This window comes from Ambystoma mexicanum, chromosome 13 (assembly GCF_040938575.1).
Source record: "Ambystoma mexicanum isolate Mex_15411 chromosome 13, UKY_AmexF1_1, whole genome shotgun sequence".
In the NCBI taxonomy this organism is placed as follows: domain Eukaryota; kingdom Metazoa; phylum Chordata; class Amphibia; order Caudata; family Ambystomatidae; genus Ambystoma; species Ambystoma mexicanum.
The window spans coordinates 423,003,563-423,027,250 of NC_090938.1; positions in this window are offsets into that span (position 1 = coordinate 423,003,563).

Below are 23,688 nucleotides of genomic sequence, written 5' to 3' on the forward strand. Positions count from 1 at the left end.
AGGCCGATTCCTTGACATTTTGCATGGTTCAAAGTGACTTGGCACTGCTTAAAAATGACTTTCCACTGCCAACACGAACCCTGATTCATGGAACTGTGCAAAGTGTATTTTTGCAGAGTAAACTCAGCACAAAGTTGTTCAGTACAGCAAACATAACCACCTGTACTAACGTTCAACTGCTTAAATATTCCATGATTCGAACCCTTGGTGTGTTGTACTATTTGTTCACTGTCACTCTCACTATTGTGATGCTGTCTGTGACACTTTTTCCCATGCTCTGTCCTGGTCAGTTGCTCAGCAGGTAAGTGTTTGTACATGAGGGCGACATTACAGTGCACATGTTTTGTTTCCCTTTAAAAAAAGCATAGACCACAAAAGTAAAATGACAACAGAAAACTAACAAAGCATACTTTACTGTGTGTTTTTTATCAATTTTGTAATGCACTGCTTCCCAACTCAAGGGCACAGTAACAACAATTCTGTCTTGTAAATCAATTTCTTAAAATTGTTGCACATAGAATACAATGCTGTGCAAGTGGGCAAAATTTGGTGCTCCAGCTGTTTTGGACTCCAACACCCATATGCCCTAGCTGTCACTGTCAAAGCAAAGGAATAGTGGAATTTGTAGTTTAAAACATCTGGAGATCCAAAAGGTGAAGACTCCTGGAGTAGCTCCGGCACAAAACATCCTGTGCATCTCAGAGCTGCCTGTCCAAGCTCTTCTGTGCATACTGTATGGTCAGAACTTTGAACCAGTGCTCTCTGTCAGTACAGAATCAGGGCCTTTCCACTCTTTCACTTGAAAGGAACCCTGAGCCAGAGTGGGGTGGGGTACACCAACTGTCACATGTTCCCAGCAGGAACCTTTGCAGCTGTCACTTCCCTTTGTGTATGCAGAAGTGTTATCACCTCATTACCTTTTCACACTGCCATACTTTCCAAAAAGTAGTTGTCAAGTGATGTCTCAACGGTAGGGATGGCATCAGGGCCTTTTCACTCTTTCAGTGGAGAGTGCCCATGAGGCAGCACGGGAGCTCTCTAAGAAAATGCAGCAATTGAAAATGTTCCTCTGTGTAAACAGAGGATTGCAATGGCAGCAGATGAACATCAATAAGGGCCAGAGAGGGATATTAGCAGGGACTATTGTCCCATAAGAAAGGTGCACTCAGAGTGAATGGAAGGGACAGTGGAACATGGTGCCTGGCAATTAAAAGTATAATTTGCAGAGTAAAGATTACATTTTTTCTCCAACAACAGTGTGGTCAGTACTGCTGTACCTTCCATGGTGGATGGTGGTGGGGGGGTTAAAAGAAAACAGCATACTGATTTGCGTGAACATATTTCTTTAACCAATTTTGTACCGCAAGATTATGTGATTGTGAAGGTCTCCTTTTCTTGTACTGGGATATGTTTTCTTTTCAATCCATGTCTATAAGGCAACCATTGTATACACATGGAAGTGAAGTACACCTTCAATTATATGTGGGCAGCTTTGTGCATTATCCATATCTGAAATGTGTGATGGTACGGTATCTTACTGCACTCCCTAAGGCAATGCTGTCATCAGGGGCAAACCATACCAAATGCAAATGGTGGCATATCTCTCCGTAAAGGCCAACAAGTGCAATAAAGTGCAGCATATTCCAGTCCACTCATTTCTGGTCATCTCTAGCACTCTACAAAGTCTAAAATGTCATCCACAACCATTCTGTAATAGTAACCACCCATAGGAGAGATTAATATTTCAAGGGGTGTGCAAGGGAGCAACCTATGCTTATAAGCGCTTACCGAAACCAGCAAAGAAAAATAAATGCACTCCATAAACAGATTAGTGAAATCCATATATCATGTTGACAGTCTTGGCATGCATGGCTGCATTGTGCTGTGGTGGGTGTGGCCAAGGCCTTGCCTCTTGGATGCATGCGGAGGCCGACGGCTACACCCACCACAGTGCAATGCAGCCTTGCATGTGAACTTGTTGCACAACTCGCAAACATCACACAGGCACTGACACCCCTACCAAACCCCAAAACATAATACAGCCATACATGCAAACATGTGGCCACTTAGTAATACCCACAAACATAGCACAACTTCCAGCACCCCTACCCACATACAATGACATACTATTATTTTACTTCCAAGCAAACCATAAACTCTTACAAACATGGCCTCTGCATCCCCGACTGTATTACATATTGATAACCAAGGTAAGGACCCGAGCGAAGCGAGGGCCTTACTGAAGGCCCCTGGGCATTACCAGAATCGGCAATGCCCCCGTCGCGAGGGTTCTATTGCCATTAGTATCCCAGCCTGCAAAATTTGCATGACCGGGGTACTAAAATCAATATTTTTCTGTCCCGAAACGCTGCGGCAATTCAACGCTGCAGCGTTTTGGGATCAAAAAAAAAAACGACCAAGAAAATGGCCGCCGCCATGGAATGGGAAAACAGAGTTCATTTTCCCTTTCCATGGCGGCCATCGGGAGCGGACGCGCTGGGAACACAAGTGTTCCCAGCGCGTCCGCTCCTGAAAAAGGATAAAAAAAAAGGTAAGCGGGGTTGGGAGGGCGGGAGTGGGACGGGAAAAAAAAGAAAAAAAAGTACCTGCATCCCCGGCGGGAGACGAGGGAAGCCCCCAGCCGTGTGGGGACGCAGGATCAAGAAGGCAGAAATAAAAAAAGACTTACCCGAGTCCCCGGTGGGGGGCGAAGGCAGCCTCTCAGCCGCGGGGAGGCTCGGAGCGGGGATGGCCCCGCTTCAAGCCTCCTCATTGGCTGAGGGGCTGCCACGCCCCCTGCCGGGGACAAAGGCCGTGGAATCCTGACGGAGGGATTCCCGGCCGGGTAGGGACCTGGCGAGAGCCAATCAGAATGCTTGTTGCATTCTGATTGTCTCTCGCCGGGGTAGTAATACATCATAATACAGTTAAGGACTCAGTCATCTGGCCAATGGGCAGAACCCAAACACAAAATTCATCTACTGGAACCCTAGCCACCTCGATACACACAGTATTGCATCACTTCACCAGTAGACACACTACAGGACTATTAACTCCTCCACCTCCAGCCAATGTGAAATGTACTATGTAACTCGGTTACATCTGTAAACACATTCCTATGCTTGTGTTCATGACTAAGTCTGCTGTAACAGCGCCACGATGCCCCAGGGCAGTTCTGTGCGCTTTATAAATGCAAATAAATAAATAAATAAATGGTCCGAAAACTGTAGGGCGTGCTAACAGTGACCACACCCATGCAACCAACAATGTGTACACTAGCCACAAACAACACACACAAGCCAACAGTGTGAAACATACTTGCCAACAGTGGGCATACTCTTCGCTGCAAGGGCTCTGCCCATGCATCAAAGGCGCTAGATGCTTACAAGGTCAACATAGCACACTACAACCAATCCAAATATCCTGCTATCATCTCCAATGCACTCCCCACCGCCAATTCAGCATCCTTGCAGTCACCACAGAAGCTAGTTGCCTGACGAGCTACCCACCATTTGGCGCAGTACTCGTGGACACCACTCGCACACCTCTGTCTTCTTGCACCTAAACAGATATATCCTATTACCCACTTTTCAGTTCCCCAACCTTTTCATCCCCTCTTTCCAGCACCAGATGCCGAAAACAATGTTTTTCAGCCCCTTTCAGTGCCACAGTATCCTCTGATACAACATGCCAGCGTTTCCCTAAATTGTGACGCAAATCACGCTTCCATCCAGCCAGCCAGCGGGCACGTCGAATGTTCGCCAACATCATGCCACAGTCCAGGCCAATGATACTTTGGACCACGGAGCGAACAGGGAAATGGGAATGCGGAGCATAGCCAGATATCAGTATTTTTTAGAGGCATACATTTTAGCTGCTTTTAAAGAAAGTACTCAACGGATTTTCACCAAATTAAAAAAATCACCTTTGGGGCCAAGCCGCCACTCCTGCCGAAAATCCGTCCATCCGTTTGCCCTGTAGGCCTGCGCAAAGTTTTTCTCCATTCAGTCTATGGGTGAAAACAAATGTGGGCCCCCCTTTAATTTTGCCCCCCTCTACAAAACCTCACCCAACTTCCTCAAAAAATTCAGAGAGGCCCATGTACTTTTTTTTGCAAAGTTTGATGCAAATTCGTCCAGGGGGAGTGAAGTTATAAGCCGGCCAGTTTTTTTCACTGGATATAGATATAGATAATGTAAATGTTATAAATGTTTACTAAGACTCCCTTAGCTTACATACATATAACATAGAAAATACTGAACCCCCCGCCCCGCTAGTAATTTTGATGTCCACAGACCATGCGCATGTCTGCGGACGGGCGCGGTCACCATCCACACTATCCAAAAACTCAGGGGGTATCTTACATTATTGTATCATACAATAAAAACACCAAACATGTTCAAAAAGCACCACATAAATACATTACATTAAATAATAAATAAGAAGGGGAAACTGTATATGTAAGACACCAACCATCCATTGAAATAGCTTTTCCAATATAATGGAATGTACCAAAACAAAATAAATATGCCTCCAACAGAATTACCTCACAGAAACTGTGCAACAGAAAGCAAGAGCATTCCTACACAGCAGTAACACCAAAAGTTTGTAAGAAACTAGTAAGTACACAATATGTATTTCATATATTCATACATTTTCAGTATTACGTACACTAAAACTAATATATATTTTTTTGTTTTACACAGAAATGTTCAGTACTCTGGAATGGCTGGAAGAAAATTTCCCACAAGATGAAATGAGTGAAGACAGTGATACTAATGGTAGACACAACATTTCTCTATGCATTTTTTGGGAGCACTGCCCTATCAGAGCCATTGCACTTTCCTATAGGGGGAAGTGGTGGCTCTGAAAAGAACCTTTTTGTGGTGTTTTCTTGTGTTTCAAAAACTTCAAATGGTCATCACCTACTGCAAAATGGATTGAGGTAATTCCAAAAAAGATTGCAATGAATTTTGTATATTTAGCAGAAAAATCTGATTGCCGGCATAAGTAGATGTACTTCATCTCTGCGAAAAATGTGTCTGCTACAAAACATACGGCCTCATTATGAGAATCCCGCTAAAAACTGCGTCATTACCGGCATGGAGGTAATAGCGCGTCCGTGCACCCTTGATCCCACTAACAACGGCTGATTACGAGTGCGCAAGCCCGTGTGAACCACCATGCCGGTAATCGCTGCACCGCCATGCCGCTAAAGGCCCTCCAACCCCCCGATAGCGCCATCACAGGACCCGCCGATACCACCTCCGCCAAGGAGCAACCCCTTAATAACGACCCGGTAATAACAACATGCTAATACAGGGCTCGTAATACCGGAACCAGAAGTAACGTGATTGCGTCGGAACGGGAAATGCGCCGGCAGCCATCTTCAAAAACACAATCTATTGAATCCTCTCAATCCAGCAGTGCTACAGAGGAGAGAACAGGGCCATAGCATCCAGCATGTCAAAGGCTACCCGCAAAACTACCCCCCGCCTGCGCAAAAAGTGCTTCTCCTATGAGAAGCTAAATATGCTGTCCGATACCCTTGCAGCCCATGCAGATGAGGTTTTTGCTAACAACCTCAAAATGGAAGTTCAGCTGAGAAAGAAAGAAATCTTGGAGGAGGTTGCACGCACGGTGTCAGCGGTTGGCACCACCCCCTGCACAGTTAAAGACTCTAAAAAAAGATGGGATGACCTACGTCTCTGGGTCCGTAATATCCTGTCCAGCAATCGCAGAGAGGCCACGGCCACAGGCGGGGGTGCCAACTCAAAAGTGAAACTGATGCGCTAGGAAGAGACCTGCAGCACGACCATACAAATGGAGTCCATAGAGGGCTTTGGCGAAATGGAGACGGGTGCCGCGACATCGGGAGATGGAGGTGAGTGACCCTGCAAACCCCAGTAGGCCAAACCATGATGTAGTACAAGTGATGTGAAAGTGAGCCAAGCCAATGCATGGCCCATCATACACACATATACAGATCCATGTCCAGATGGAGGCACAAACCCTGGCACAATGAAATGCATGCTGTGTCTCAATCCCATTACCAACAGAAACCCAACACACAGGGACCATTTGCATGTCATACATCACATAAACCTCAATACAATGGCATGCCACCTGGTACGCATCAGTTCCGAATGGAGATGCCCCGGTTTATGCCAATATGCCCCCCTGAAAGTACCCTGTGTGACACACCTATACGATTGCATTGCATGAAAAATGAAATACTGTACAGCACCAACTCATGCATCTTGCATGTAACACCATCACTGATGCCCTGCATCTCTTGTTCCCCCACAGGCACTGATGCAGAAGGTGAAAGTCAGGACCCTGTCCCAAGGTCATCTACATCCAGGGCAAGACCACAGGGCACTGGCTATTCCACCTCCAGGACAGCACTGCGGCCCAGATTGCTACCAAGGGCACCTGTACAGGCCAGGCAGGCTGATGAGGACACAACAACAGCGGACAGAAGTGCAAATACAGAGCTGGCAACAACAGCTGAAGGGGAGGCTGATGGCACGCAGTCCGCTTCCACCATTTCAGTGGGTGAGGCAGCAGCCACAGCCCCACTCAGCGATGTCGATGTTGAAGCGGAGGAGTATGAGGACATTGATGGCACAATCCATGTGGAATGTCCCCACACCCCAAGCCCCCCGTCAACCCCTAGGGCACACCGTCCACCACTCAGGGTACACCGTCCAGCGCCATGCAGGATTCTGTGGTTCAGCGGTTCAACAGCACATGCCGCATCTCACAAGCCCCCTAGAGGCCAGCCCTGCAATTGCACACCCAGCTGCGGCACCCTCTACCTCCAAGGCCCCCACTGACATGAGGGCACCCTTCTGACGGGTAGTTGCCCGGCAGGACTCGATGCTCGAGCTGGTGCGTTAATATGTGGCCGAGGGTGAGGAAACACGCTGTGAGATCCAGGAGGCCAATGCTGGGACCATTGCGGCCATCAATTCAAGTGCCATTATGACCCGTGACAGTTTGGGGGCCATCACACACGTCCTAAACAGCATACTTGCACACATGCAGCACCAACAACCTGCACTGGCGGTGCAAATCCCATCCGCATCCACCCCATCGTCCACACCTGCAAGCTTTGCTCTCTCAAGCCTTGTGCGGATGACGAGGCGCAGTGCAAGGCAGACAGAAATGCTGCCCCCAGAGACAAAAAAAGTCCGGAAATAGTGTGGGCTGACAATGGGTGAGGGGTGAGGGGGTGGTGTTGAGGGGATTAAGGTGGTGTTAATTGGGGGTATGGGGTGTTAATTGGGGGTATGGGATGTTAATTGGGGGTTATGGTGTGTTTGGGGGTTATATGGGGTGTTTGGGTGTTTTGGGGGAGGGTGGAGAGCGTGTGAGTGGTGGAGGGAGGAAGCACTCTGTTGTAATTTTTATTAATACACCCGTTGTGTTCAAAATAATTTAACGCCTGGACATTGTTCATTTTGTGTGTGTTCATTCTATTCATGACAGCGCACAGTGCCCAAGTGCCCAACTCCCCACACACCCTGTGTCCATGTCCACACGGTCCCAGTGCTCAGTGTAGCACTGACACATAACCATCAACATCCCTGTGGTTCAGAAGTAATCATCAATCAGTGATTGGCATACAGCACAGCCATCTTGTGCATCTTGTACTGGGAGGGGCGCTGCTTCTCCTCCATCATCATCCTCATCATTCTCACTCGGTGCATGCATGTCAATGTCAGGTGGCAGTGGTACATTTCTCCGGATGCACATGTTGTGCAGCATGACACAGACCATGGTGATCTTTGCCACCTTCTCAGGGCCATAAAGGAGTGCTCCACCAGACCTGCTTAGGCAGCAGAACCGTGCCTTCAAGAGGCCAAAGGTCTGCTCAATCACAACACGGGTACGGGTATGAACCTGATTGTACTCCTCTTCGTGCCTATTACGCGGGTTCCTCACAGGGGTAAGTAGCCACGGCTTCAAGGGATAGCCTCCATCACCTGCATGGGAGCACAAAGAGGTATGTGTGAGTCAATCTGAGCTGACACCTTTAGGATTCACAGCCATGGCTGCAGCTATTTGGTGTCGACATGCACATGTGCCTGTATGTATGCACACAGGTTAATTTCATGCATTGTGTACTGCACTATGGTCTGCTAGTGTGGATTGCGTCGTATAGATGATGCAGGGTGTTCACTTGCATGCTGATGCGGATGTACTGTGGATGCGGAACGATTTCTTGCCACCCATAATTGCAGTGTATGCTACTGTGTACCTAATCACACTAGCGGCATTGGCACAGTTGTAATCATGTTTAGTCATGCATCGCTTGACATACCATTGGTGGCCTGCTTGTGCGTCTTGCATGTTGTCATTGATGTACGGCATTGGTCTTATATGTGGCACTGGTGTGTCATGTTCAGGTTGGGATGTTCAGAACAACAGTGTTTTGCTCTGAGTGCATTGTCCACTCACCACCCAATCCCACCCAGGTGTAGTATGCATCCCCCCAATCCCTCCCAGGTGTATTATGCACCCCCCATCCCACCCAGGTGTGGTATGCAACCCTCAATTCTCCCACAGGTGTAGTATGAATCCCCCCATTCCCAACCAGGTGTAGTATGCATCCCCCCAATCCCACCCAGGTATAGAATGCATCCCCCCACCTCACAACCCCGATGCACTGCCATGGCCCACTCAGGCAACTTACCGAGCAGCCAGGCACTTCGACCAGCATGTCGCTCCGTGTAACAGGGTAACGTGGAGTTACGCAGCACCAGGGCATCATGTGTGTAGATCCAGGATATTGGGCGCAACAATGTGTGATGATCTTGCTGGAGTCACATACAATTTGCACATTGATGGAGGTGTATTGCTTGTGATTGCAGTACACCCCTCATTGGCATGAGGGGCCACCAATTCTACATGGGTGCAGTCGAGGGCACCGACGCAATTGTCCATGCCGGCCAGTGCATGGAAGCGTGCTTTGGTGTCAGCGAGTTCCTGGTCAGTCCGTGGTAGGGAAATGTGGATGATTGCATGCTTCAGGAGGGCATCAAGCACTTGGGTCAGCATGCGGGACAAGAGTGGTTGTGATATGCCATGCGGCTGCCCCACTGTGTGCTGGTCGGTGCCTGTGGCCAGGAAGTGGAGCACAGACACCACCTTTAGTAGAGGGGGATGGCAGTGCGGATTTTTATCAGGCTGACGATATCGTCATGTATCATGTCCACTATGGTGGTGATGGTGTCCTGGTCCAACCGGTACAGGTTGTGGATCTGCTCATGGGTTAGATTAAATGGACTGGGTCTGATGCGAGGGATTGGTGGCTACCTACATGGTACCAATGGCTGCAAATGTGGAACTTGCTGGGCCTGTCTCACCCTCCTTCTCCTCCTGTGTCTCCTCTGTGCTGCCTGTTGTTGTAGCTGTAGTTGTTGTTGTTGTTGCTGTTGTTGCTGTTGTTGTAGCTGTACAGACATGTCCTCCAGCCCCATGATTGCAACAGCTAGTGAGATCATTTTGGTGTAGGAAGGTGTGTGGTGTGTGGGTGTACTCCTTTTGTACTGTGACAGGCTCCATTGACTCCACCTGTGGTGATTGTGTGCACCTGCGGCAGGCCCTAATTACCGCCTTGGGGATGCAGGTAAGAGCATGCCCACGTAACTTGTGATGTCCTCCTGTTAGCGGCATCCCAGTATTGGCACCATGAAGGGGTGCATGAACACGTGCATGCCGTTAATAAGGGGCACGGTATGGGCGGTGGCGGTATTGGCAGGTTGTTGGCTCGTAATGGCCAGGACCCGTTAACAATGCCGGTAATGCCATTCCACCTTCCTTTTTTCATTACCTCCATACTCGTAATGAGGCCCCATGACTTTCTCAAGTCCTTCTTTCATTGCAAATTGCAAAGAGATTCCAGACACATGTCAAAACGGTTCCCTCCACAATGAATATTAATAATGTCTGGAAGACGCTGTGTCACCAGCGAAGCACAGAGAGGTACCAAATCCGCCCACTTCATTCCACGCACTCCATGCCAGTGCACTTTCACATTAGAGAATCCAAGATGTGCAGCCACTCCACAGCGATCTGCATGGACCTCCAACCAATTTATCCACGAATCTCCCAAAATCCAAACAATCTGCTTTCTGAAACACACAGTCATAGCTATCTGCTATTCTTTCAGGAAAAAGACCTACTGACAAACTCTCTCCTTACACAACACACCCAGTAAACCTTATTGACCAATCCCTTGCTCTGCACAGTCTCATTTGCATGCATCTCAACCCCAAAATCCCTGTATGTAATACGCGCTGTCCACGGACACCCACGCTGTCCGCGGACAATTCAAAAATCTGAACGTGCAGTTTGAAAATTTAAATAGTGTGCCCCATTTCCCCTTTGAGGTTGGCTCTGAAAAGAACCTTTTTTTGGCAGATGCTTCGAAAACTACTTATATTTTTTATTTTTTTTGGTTTATTTCTTATTTTCCTCCAAAAATCTTCACATTAGCTTCTCCAAATCAACCCATATGTTCCAAAACAGCATGGCATTTCTCATAAAAGATAAAGAAATGCCATCTTCTTTAAAATAAACAACATTACCAGAATCAATGTTCTAATTATTACTAAAGAACATGCCAGCTCTAAGCATGAAAGCAAACATGCCTCAGTTGATTGCACACCTAGCAATATTTTGCTGAGGACTAAAAAGAAACCTATTGTCCCATATTGCCCTAGGTAACAAAGGACTTTCCTGATTGCCTGAACCAAGTTTTGCAAATCTTGCAACAAAGTAGGGGCACTGACAAAGCCCAAATGCACAGCGCCAAAGTGCAGGACAACTATAGCTGGACTATTGAACCTATCAATAACCTGACAAACTTCCAAAATTGCCTGCAAATGAAAACCAGGCACAGTACTCCACACCACCTCCACTCCTTTTACATCAAAATTCTTTGCCGCATTCCTACATTTAGCATACTGCTGCAAACTATCAACAAACATTTCTCCGAGCACCAACACCCTGACTTTCTCCACCTCTGCCACCTTCACTAGACACAGCCACTTTCAACACAAACCACAACCACAACATCTGATTGGCTGATCCCAACAGTCCCTTTTCCACGCTGGATTTGCTGAGAAACCCCGGATGTGGCACGCCCGGTCCGCGGACAACCGCGGTGACTGCAGAGCACGTAACAATGGGGCAGCCCTTCTACCCTTTCCACTTCACACTCTGCACCATTCCCTCATTGGCTACTGTTAAGCAGTCACAAAATCATCCACCAATCACATACAACAACTCTACATCTAACTCTATCAGCACTTTAGATGTGCGATTGATCACTCTCAGTACAATTCGGCTGTGACTGCAAAGGACCTAGAGCAACAGCTACTATAAAACTCCCCAAGACTTCTACTTGCAGATTCATGCACATCCACATGCCTGAACAAAGACTACAGGTATGAATATTTTCTACACAGTACATGTACAGCTCTTCTAGGAATACAATACATCCCGGGAGCATAGCTCAGTGGCAACGTGCGCGCCTTGGAAGCAAGACGACACAAAGCAACACAGGTTTGATCCCGAGTCCTCGCTTAGAAACCTCTGGGTGTTTAAGCGTGTTATAAATATGCAACTAAGACAAAATAATTACACAACTAAAAAGCAAATAATTCCTGTAACAGCGAATAAAAATATAAACATAGTAACTGCCACTTACCCTGTAAAAACTGTAAAATGAACTGTCATTTCGCCCATGTGCTATGATGAAGTGTCAATTGCAAACCTTGCTGCTCTCCAAATTTGTGTTTACAGACACACCTATCTAAAACAATATTATTTCATAATATAAGATGGGAGAAGTTACAGTATAATTATGAAAACAAAAATAACAATGTCTACATTAACAAACGTGCTATAAACACTCATATTCACTAACTTCTTTCTTTTACAATTGCAGTGAAGACCACTCTCTTGAAAAGCAGCAGCGCCTGAAGTACGAACAAGGACTTAGAAGAAACCGACTCTTTCCATACAAAAAAGTAAGTACAATACTAACATAATGTTCTAACTGTTACTCAAACACACTAGCATTTTAGTATTGTAGAACAGACAAGTGTATTTACCCGTTACCATTAGATGTAGTATTAGTGCTTCCCCTTACCAGTTCCATACTTTCTATTGTCATCTGAAGCCCAGTATAGTAACACAAAAATAGAATAATAGAATTCCCAACTTGATGTAGCTGCCGATTGCACAATCACACACCTACATAATCATCCTTACAATCATACTCAGACACTCATGCACAAAGCAAGCCTACACTGCACAACGGCCCAACCCACACTTTTTTTCTCAGACAGACCTCAAAGAATGCCTACCAAAAAGCAACTCCGTAGAAAAGAATGCAGAAGTAGAGCAAATCAAAATAAGTGTCCAAAATAAGCATCCATCTCTAGCAGATTTTGTACAAAATGTTCAAACAAAACAGCTAATACAGTCATTAAGCGAAGCAAAACAAGCTTCCAGTACAGAAACTTTCCCTCCTCTATCAAAATGTAAAACGAAACAGAAAGTAATTAACAAGACTTCAGCTACCACTACTGCTAACGTTGCACATATAAATCTTGATGTAGTGGTGCATACCAAAAATATGTTTTACAAAAGTCCTTCAGAACCTTATAAAAACAGGAGAGAAATCATGCACAACCTTTAAAACCCACCGTAGAAAATGAATCCTAGAAGCTCTCATAGACAGTGCAATCCTTCTCAAAAGAAAGTTATTTATTTTAGTTTTAAACAGAATGAAACCACTAACAAAACTAACTACTAAACTACAAAAAAAGACTTCTCAATAAATGGAATATCAACAAAAATAGCTTCTTAAACATCTGTGGAGGTGAATGGAGTCACACCACGACCACAGAACCATATTTTAATAAAGAAGCATGTAAACAAAAGCAAACAAACCCAATTCCCATACATAGCAGTGGACGAGGGTAGGAAAAACTTAATAACACCATTATGGAACAAGAAACTGTGCTCACAAAAATATCCCCAGAAAACTCAGTATCACCTCCCCATTCAACTGAACCAAAATGTCCAGTCTAAAAATTGCAGTTCACATCAATGTGTAACATTGCCAAAAAATCTTTCAAATCTTTACTCCAGTTCCTCAATCAGTATGTAAAAAGCAAAGACAAATTCAAAATGAAACTACTACAAAATATGGATTCCTGTCCAGTGTGCAAATACACAGGACTACAAGGACATCCATTAGCCTGCATTTCAGGACCTATTTTCAAAAGCACATTCCATCATATCAAAATGATATCAATACATCATTCAACTATAAGAAATCTGGTCCAAAAACTCTACTATGCTAAAAGTCCTGCTTTAGCACTAGGCAATTTAAATAACAATCTTATACATGGTACAGCCAAACAACTACTTGAAGAAATAGGGCATATCCAGAGAAAATATTTTGGCATTGAAAGCCACTTCCAAAATGCAATAGATGTACAACAAACTAGCAACTACTTTACAAATAGCAACCTTCTATTAAACACATACAAAAAAGAAATACTAAAGTTTAAAAGTACCTCCGCTGAAGTTCCAAACCATGTGTGTGTTGCCGCAGGACTTCTTATAAAAGTACCACAAAAACTGTAGGCATAATGTACAAAATAGAAGACAATGAAGATTTCAAATGGTTCCAATTAACACTCTACCTTATAGCAGAAAACAAATACGACATTACTGACCGCTTAATACTTTGCAATTACTGCACTGCAAAACTTGACAACAACCAAACACCTTCACGTGCTATCACAATAACTTGGAATTATTCCCACTACCAAAACCCCTGCAACAACTACATTTATATGAGAGCATCATAATTGAAACAGTGCACCCATTTCAAGCAATAATACACCTCCAACCAAAAACAGCAAAATTACCTCCCTCTGAATTAGTGAAAGGCATTCGTGGCAAAGAGTTATATTTACCATTAGATCTCAAAGAAAATGTACACACTCTAGGAGTGCAAGGGCCAATAGATCAATCTTTAATTGTCTTAGTAAATAGCGTACCTACACAAGACTTACATAAAGTTAGACAAGCCCTGCAATATGAATACTACAAAGAAATTAATATTGACGAAAACTTGAGAGAAACCATTGAAATAATTCAAGAGACACCAGAAACTTGTGAATTTGAATTTCTAAATCTTGCTACAGAATCCAATATTTTAGATCATTATACAATTCATCCTTTTCACTCTAAAGACACTATAGATGATACACTGGAAATGTACCAAATGTGATAAGGCAAAGGATCTCCAATCAGCATATGGGAAAATAGTATAGAAGCATGGGCCTTTCCTCTAGTCTTTCCTACTGGAAAAGGAGGAAGTTATGATGATAGACCCACACAAATAACTGCATCAGGATATCGCTTTTTACGAATGTATTCTGATGACCCCAAATTCAGACAAAACGTGGAATACATATTCCACCTTCTCTTTGAAAGTGAACTAGCAACTCTATGCTACAGAGTTGCACACACATTAAAATCAGGTACCCATTTTTAAAATATGTCAGCTAAGCAATTATTACAAAAAGTGCAAGAAAAAGATGAGGATTTGGGGGCCGATTCATGGAACAAACGTGCGCCGAAAATCTTCGCGCAAGCAGGCGCAAGCAGGCGCAAGCGGAAAAAAACAGGCGCACGCGCACGTGTGCGATTCATGGAAGTCCCTGCGCGTGTTCACCTCGGGATGTGCGCCAAACCCGTGCATGGCGCACAAGTCACTGCAACATCCCGAAAGGCGTGCGCGACGCGCACAGTGAAAGCGTACAACCTCGGCGCATACACCAGAAAATGGGCGGGACACGGGGCGTAACACGCGGAATGGGGAACAACGGGTGAAAATAAGGGCGTAACTGGGGATGTACTGCAGGGAAGCAGACGGAATGCCCACACGCACTCGAACCACACGTATTCATGGAATCGAATAGGGCAAAGCCACGCACAGCCAAAGACACGCACAAGCTGAAACACGTCTGCCACACGAAGGCAGGCGGTAGAGTCCCAGCGCATCACAAAAGTGGCAACATACAGCAATTGGGCCCGTGCGAGCGGGGCACGTGTATTGCGGGGGGCGCGGGAAGCAACACACGTGATCGAGTGGGGTACGTGTATTTCGGGGGAGCACGGGAAGTTAAACACGCGATTGAGCAGGGTACGTGTATTTCGGGGGTGCGTGGGAAGTTACACACGCGATTGAGCGGGGTACGTTTATTTCTGGGGTGAGCGGGAAGTTACACACGCGATTGAGCGGGGTACGTGTATTTCGGGGGTGCGCAGGAAGTTACACACGCGATTGAGCGGGGTACGTGTATTTCGGGGATGCGCGGGAAGTGAGATACGCGATTGAGCGGGGTACGTGTATTTCTGGGGTGCGCGGGAAGTTACACGCGCGATTCAGCGGGGTACATGTATTTCTGGGGTGCGCGGGAAGTCACACACGCGATCTCATCAGGGTACGTGTATTTCAGGGTGCGGGGGAAGTATCCCACGCAACATCAGCAGGGTACGTGTATTCCAGGGGTGCGCGGGAAGTTCCACACGCAATTCCATCAGGGTATTACAGGGGTGCGCGGGAAGTTCCACATGCGATATCATCAGGGTACGTGTATGACAGGGGTGCGCGGGGAGCAGCACACGTGAATTGCACGTGTGGGTCCTCCCAGGTGTTCCCTCTACACCCTCCACGGCCCCTGCAGGTGGCTCACACCACAGGGGCCTACCCAGCACATGTCATGCAGGCACCCCATCCACCATGGCCATGCCCACCAGCCAACCCACATGTCAACTTGCACTACTGCCCACCAACGCATGTCCCCCTGCACCACCAGCCACCAGGGGCACCATCCACCAGGCCCCCACCCATGTCTCCCACCACCCCCACCCCCCAGCAGTGCAGGGGCAGCCTCCACCAGGCCCCCACCCATGTCTCCTACCACCTCCACCCCCCAGCCACCAGAGGCACCCACCACCAGGCGCCCACCCATGTCTCCCACCACCCCCACCCCCCAGCAGTGCAGGGGCAGCCTCCACCAGGCCCCCACCCATGCCTCCCAGCACCCCCACCTCCCAGCCACCAGGGGCAGCCTCCACCAGGCCCCCACCCATGTCTCCCAGCACCCCCACCCCCCAGCAGTGCAGGGGCAGCCCCCACCAGGCCCCCACCCATGTCTCCCAGCACACCCACCCCCCAGCACTGTGGGGCACCTGCCAGCAGGCCCCCACCCATGTCCAACTCATGTTCCCCACCACCCCCACCCCCCAGCAGTGCAGGGGCACCCACCACCAGGCCCCCACCCATGTCTCCCACCACCCCCACCCCCCAGCACTGTGGGGCACCTGCTAGCAGGCCCCACCCATGTCCAACGCATGTTCCCCACCACCCCCACCCCCCAGCAGTGCAGGGGCAGCCTCCACCAGGCCCCCACCCATGTCTCACACCACCCCCACCCCCCAGCACTGTGGGGCACCTGCCAGCAGGCCCCCACCCATGTCCAACTCATGTTCCCCACCACCCCCACCCCCCAGCACTGTGGGGCACCTGCCAGCAGGCCCCCACCCATGTCCAACTCATGTTCCCCACCCCCCCACCCCCCAGCACTGTGGGGCACCTGCCAGCAGGCCCCACCCATGTCCAACGCATGTTCCCCACCACCCCCACCCCCAGCAGTGCACGGGCACCCACAACCAGGCCCCCACCCATGTCTCCCAGCACCCCCACCCCCAGCCACCAGGGGCAGCCTCCACCAGGCCCCCACCCATGTCTCCCACCACCCCCACCCCCCCAGTCACCAGGGGCAGCCTCCACCAGGCCCCCACCCATGTCTCCCACCACCCCCACCCCCCAGCAGTGCAGGAGCACCCACCACCAGGCCCCCACCCATGTCTCCCACCACCCCCACCCCAGCAGTGCAGGGGCAGCCTCCACCAGGCCCCCACCCATGTCTCCCAGCATCCCCACCTCCAGCACTGTGGGGCACCTGCCAGCAGGCCCCCACCCATGTCCAACGCATGTTCCCCACCACCCCCACCCCCCAGCAGTGCAGGGCCAGCCTCCACCAGGCCCCCACCCATGTCTCACACCACCCCCACCCTCCAGCACTGTGGGGCACCTGCCAGCAGGCCCCACCCATGTCCAACGCATGTTCCCCACCACCCCCACCCCCCAGCCACCTGGGGAAGCCTCCACCAGGCCCCCACCCATGTCTCCCACCACCCCCACCCCCCAGCAGTGCAGGGGCAGCCTCCACCAGGCCCCCACCCATGTCTCCCACTACCCCCACCCCCCAGCAGTGCAGGGGCAGCCTCCACCAGGCCCCCACCCATGTCTCCCACCACCCCCACCCCTCAGCCACCAGGGGCACCCACCACCAGGCCCCCGCCCATGTCTCCACCACCCCCACCCCCCAGCAGTGCAGAGGCAGCCTCCACCAGGCCCCCACCCATGTCTCCCAGCACCCCCATCCCCCAGCCACCAGGGGCAGCCTCCACCAGGCCCCCACCCATGTCTCCCAGCACCCCCACCCCCCAGCACTGTGGGGCACCTGCCAGCAGGCCCCCACCCATGTCCAACTCATGTTCCCCACAACCCCCACCCCCAGCACTGTGGGGCACCTGCCAGCAGGCCCCACCCATGTCCAACGCATGTTCCCCACCACCCCCACCCCCCAGCAGTGCAGGGGCACACACCACCAGGCCCCCACCCATGTCTCCCAGCTCCCCCACCCCTCAGCCACCAGGGGCAGCCTCTACCAGGCCCCCACCCATATCTCCCACCACCCCCACCCCCCAGCACTGTGGGGCACCCACCACCAGGCCCCCACCCATGTCTCCTAGCACCCCTACCCCCCAGCCACCAGGGGCAGCCTCCACCAGGCACCCACCCATGTCTCCCAACACCCCCACCCCCCAGCAGTGCAGGGGCAGCCTCCACCAGGCCCCCACCCATGTCTCCCACCACCCCCACTCCCCAGCCATCAGGGGCACCCACCACCAGGCCCCCACCCATGTCTCCCACCACCCCCACTCCCAGCAGTGCAGGGGCACCTGCCAGCAGGCCCCACCCATGTCCAACGCATGTTCCACACCACCCCCACCCCCCAGCAGTGCAGGGGCACCCACCACAAGGCCCCCACCCATGTCTCCCAGCACCCCCACCCCCCAGCCACCAGGGGCAGCCTCCACCAGGCCCCCACCCATGTCTCCCAGCACCCCCACCCCCCAGCACTGTGGGGCACCTGCCAGCAGGCCCCCACCCATGTACAACTCATGTTCCCCACCACCCCCACCCCCCAGCACTGAGGGGCACCAGCCAGCAGGCCCCCACCCATGTCCAACTCATGTTCCCCACCCCCCAGCAGTGCAGGGGCACCCACCAACAGGCCCCCACCCATGTCTACCACCACCCCCACCCCTCAGCACTGTGGGGCACCTGCCAGCAGGCCCCACCCATGTCCAACGCATGATCCCCACCACCCCCACCCCCCAGCAGTGCAGGGGCAGCCTCCACCAGGCCCCCACCCATTTCTCACACCTCCCCCACCCCCCAGCACTGTGGGGCACCGGCCAGCAGGCCCCCCCCATATCCAACGCATGTTCTCCACCACCCCCACCCGCCAGCAATGCAGGGGCACCCACCACCAGGCCCCCACCCATGTCTCCCAGCACCCCCACCCCCAGCCACCAGGGGCAGCCTCCACCAGGCCCCCACCCATGTATCCCAGCACCCCCACCCCCCAGCACTGTCGGGCACCTGCCAGCAGGCCCCCACCCATGTACAACTCATGTTCCCCACCACTCCCACCCCCCAGCACTGTGGGGCACCTGCCAGCAGGCCCCCACCCATGTCCAACTCATGTTCCCCACCACCCCCACCCCCCAGCAGTGCAGGGGCACCCACTGCCAGGCCCCCACCCATGTCTCCCACCACCCCCACCCCCCAGCACTGTGGGGCACCTGCCAGCAGGCCCCACCCATGTCCAACGCATGATCCCCACCACCCCCACCCCCCAGCAGTGCAGGGGCAGCCTCCACCAGGCCCCCACCCATTTCTCACACCTCCCCCACCCCCCAGCACTGTGGGGCACCTGCCAGCAGGCCCCCACCCATGTCCAACTCATGTTCCCCACCATCCCCACCCCCCAGCACTGTGGGGCACCTGCCAGCAGGCCCCCACCCATGTCCAACTCATGTTCCCCACCACCCCCACCCCCCAGCACTGTGGGGCACCTGCCAGCAGGCCCCCACCCATGTGTCCCAGCACCCCCACCCCCCAGCCACCAGGGGCAGCCTCCACCAGGCCCCCACCCATGTATCCCAGCACCCCCAACCCCCAGCACTGTGGGGCACCTGCCAGCAGGCCCCCACCCATGTACAACTCATGTTCCCCACCACCCCCATCCCCCAGCACTGTGGGGCACCTCCCAGCAGGCCCCACCCATGTCCAACTCATGTTCCCCACCACCCCACCCCCCAGCAGTGCAGGGGCACCCACCACCAGGCCCCCACCCATGTCTCCCACCACCCCCACCCCCCAGCACTGTGGGGCACCTGCCAGCAGGCCCCCACCCATGTACAACTCATGTTCCCCACCTCCCCCACCCCCAGCACTGTGGGGCACCTGCCAGCAGGCCGCCACCCATGTCCAACTCATGTTCTCCACCATCCCCACCCCCCAGCACTGTGGGGCACCTGCCAGCAGGCCCCCACCCATGTCCAACTCATGTTCCCCCCCACCCCCACCCCCCAGCAATGCAGGGGCACCCACCACCAGGCCCCCACCCATGTCTCCCAGCACCCCCACCCCCCAGCCACCAGGGGAAGCCTCCACCAGGCCCCCACCCATGTATCCCAGCACCCCCACCCCCCAGCACTGTGGGGCACCTGCCAGCAGGCTCCACCCATGTCCAACGCATGATCCCCACCACCCCCACCCCCCAGCAGTGCAGGGGCAGCCTCCACCAGGCCCCCACCCATTTCTCACACCTCCTCCACCCCCCAGCACTGTGGGGCACCGGCCAGCAGGCCCCCCCATGTCCAACGCATGTTCCCCACCACCCCCACCCCCCAGCAGTGCAGGGGCACCCACCACCAGGCCCCCACCCATGTCTCCCAGCACCCCCACCCCCAGCCACCAGGGGCAGCCTCGACCAGGCCCCCACCCATGTATCCCAGCACCCCCACCCCCCAGCACTGTGGGGCACCTGCCAGCAGGCCCCCACCCATGTACAACTCATGTTCCCCACCACTCCCACCCCCCAGCACTGTGGGGCACCTGCCAGCAGGCCCCCACCCATGTCCAACTCATGTTCCCCACCACCCCCACCCCCCAGCAGTGCAGGGGCACCCACCACCAGGCCCCCACCCATGTCTCCCACCACCCCCACCCCCCAGCACTGTGGGGCACCTGCCAGCAGGCCCCACCCATGTCCAACGCATGATCCCCACCACCCCCACCCCCCAGCAGTGCAGGGGCAGCCTCCACCAGGCCCCCACCCATTTCTCACACCTCCCCCACCCCCCAGCACTGTGGGGCACCTGCCAGCAGGCCCCCACCCATGTCCAACTCATGTTCCCCACCATCCCCACCCCCCAGCACTGTGGGGCACCTGCCAGCAGGCCCCCACCCATGTCCAACTCATGTTCCCCACCACCCCCACCCCTCAGCACTGTGGGGCACCTGCCAGCAGGCCCCCACCCATGTCTCCCAGCACCCCCACCCCCCAGCCACCAGGGGCAGCCTCCACCAGACCCCCACCCATGTATCCCAGCACCCCCACCCCCCAGCACTGTGGGGCACCTGCCAGCAGGCCCCCACCCATGTACAACTCATGTTCTCCACCACTCCCACCCCCCAGCACTGTGGGGCACCTGCCAGCAGGCCCCCACCCATGTCCAACTCATGTTCCCCACCACCCCCACCCCCCAGCAGTGCAGAGGCACCCACTGCCAGGCCCCCACCCATGTCTCCCACCACCCCCACCCCCCAGCACTGTGGGGCACCTGCCAGCAGGCCCCACCCATGTCCAACGCATGATCCCCACCACCCCCACCCCCCAGCAGTGCAGGGGCAGCCTCCACCAGGCCCCCACCCATTTCTCACACCTCCCCCACCCCCCAGCACTGTGGGGCACCTGCCAGCAGGCCCCCACCCATGTCCAACTCATGTTCCCCACCATCCCCACCCCCCAGCACTGTGGGGCACCTGCCAGCAGGCCCCCACCCATGTCCAACTCATGTTACCCACCACCCCCACCCCCCAGCACTGTGGGGCACCTGCCAGCAGGCCCCCACCCATGTCTCCCAGCACCCCCACCCCCCAGCCACCAGGGGCAGCCTCCACCAGGCCCCCACCCATGTATCCCAGCACCCCCACCCCCCAGCACTGTGGGGCACCTGCCAGCAGGCCCCCACCCATGTACAACTCATGTTCCCCACCACCCCCACCCCCCAGCACTGTGGGGCACCTCCCAGCAGGCCCCCACCCATGTCCAACTCATGTTCCCCACCACCCCACCCCCCAGCAGTGCAGGGGCACCCACCACCAGGCCCCCACCCATGTCTCCCACCACCCCCACCCCCCAGCACTGTGGGGCACCTGCCAGCAGGCCCCCACCCATGTACAACTCATGTTCCCCACCTCCCCCACCCCCAGCACTGTGGGGCACCTGCCAGCAGGCCACCACCCATGTCCAACTCATGTTCTCCACCATCCCCACCCCCCAGCACTGTGGGGCACCTGCCAGCAGGCCCCCACCCATGTCCAACTCATGTTCCCCCCCACCCCCACCCCCCAGCAGTGCAGGGGCACCCACCACCAGGCCCCCACCCATGTCTCCCAGCACCCCCACCCCCCAGCCACCAGGGGAAGCCTCCACCAGGCCCCCACCCATGTATTCCAGCACCCCCACCCCCCAGCACTGTGGGGCACCTGCCAGCAGGCCCCACCCATGTCCAACGCATGATCCCCACCACCCCCACCCCCCAGCAGTGCAGGGGCAGCCTCCACCAGGCCCCCACCCATTTTTCACACCTCCCCCACCCCCTAGCTCTGTGGGGCACCGGCCAGCAGGCCCCCCCCATGTCCAACGCATGTTCCCCACCACCCCCACCCCCCAGCAGTGCAGGGGCACCCACCACCAGGCCCCCACCCATGTCTCCCAGCACACCCAACCCCAGCCACCAGGGGCAGCCTCGACCAGGCCCCCGCCCATGTATCCCAGCACCCCCACCCCCCAGCACTGTGGGGCACCTGCCAGCAGGCCCCCACCCATGTACAACTCATGTTCCCCACCACTCCCACCCCCCAGCACTGTGGGGCACCTGCCAGCAGGCCCCCACCCATGTCCAACTCATGTTCCCCACCACCCCCACCCCCCAGCAGTGCAGGGGCACCCACCACCAGGCCCCCACCCATGTCTCCCACCACCCCCACCCCCCAGCACTGTGGGGCACCTGCCAGCAGGCCCCACCCATGTCCAACGCATGATCCCCACCACCCCCACCCCCCAGCAGTGCAGGGGCAGCCTCCACCAGGCCCCCACCCATTTCTCACACCTCCCCCACCCCCCAGCACTGTGGGGCACCTGCCAGCAGGCCCCCACCCATGTCCAACTCATGTTCCCCACCATCCCCACCCCCCAGCACTGTGGGGCACCTGCCAGCAGGCCCCCACCCATGTCCAACTCATGTTCCCCACCACCCCCACCCCCCAGCACTGTGGGGCACCTGCCAGCAGGCCCCCACCCATGTCTCCCAGCACCCCCACCCCCCAGCCACCAGGGGCAGCCTCCACCAGGCCCCCACCCATGTATCCCAGCACCCCCACCCCCCAGCACTGTGGGGAACCTGCCAGCAGGCCCCCACCCATGTACAACTCATGTTCCCCACCACCCCCACCCCCAGCACTGTGGGGCACCTCCCAGCAGGCCCCCACCCATGTCCAACTCATGTTCCCTACCACCCCACCCCCCAGCAGTGCAGGGGCACCCACCACCAGGCCCCCACCCATGTCTCCCACCACCCCCACCCCCCAGCACTGTGGGGCACCTGCCAGCAGGCCCCCACCCATGTACAACTCATGTTCCCCACCTCCCCCACCCCCCAGCACTGTGGGGCACCTGCCAGCAGGCCCCCACCCATGTCCAACTCATGTTCCCCACCATCCCCACCCCCCAGCACTGTGGGGCACCTGCCAGCAGGCCCCCACCCATGTCCAACTCATGTTCCCCCCCACCCCCACCCCCCAGCAGTGCAGGGGCACCCACCACCAGGCCCCCACCCATGTCTCCCAGCACCCCCACCCCCCAGCCACCAGGGGAAGCCTCCACCAGGCCCCCACCCATGTATCCCAGCACCCCCACCCCCCAGCACTGTGGGGCACCTGCCAGCAGGCCCCACCCATGTCCAACGCATGATCCCCACCACCCCCACCCCCCCAGCAGTGCAGGGGCAGCCTCCACCAGGCCCCCACCCATTTCTCACACCTCCCCCACCCCCCAGCACTGTGGGGCACCGGCCAGCAGGCCCCCCCCATGTCCAACGCATGTTCCCCACCACCCCCACCCCCCAGCAGTGCAGGGGCACCCACCACCAGGCCCC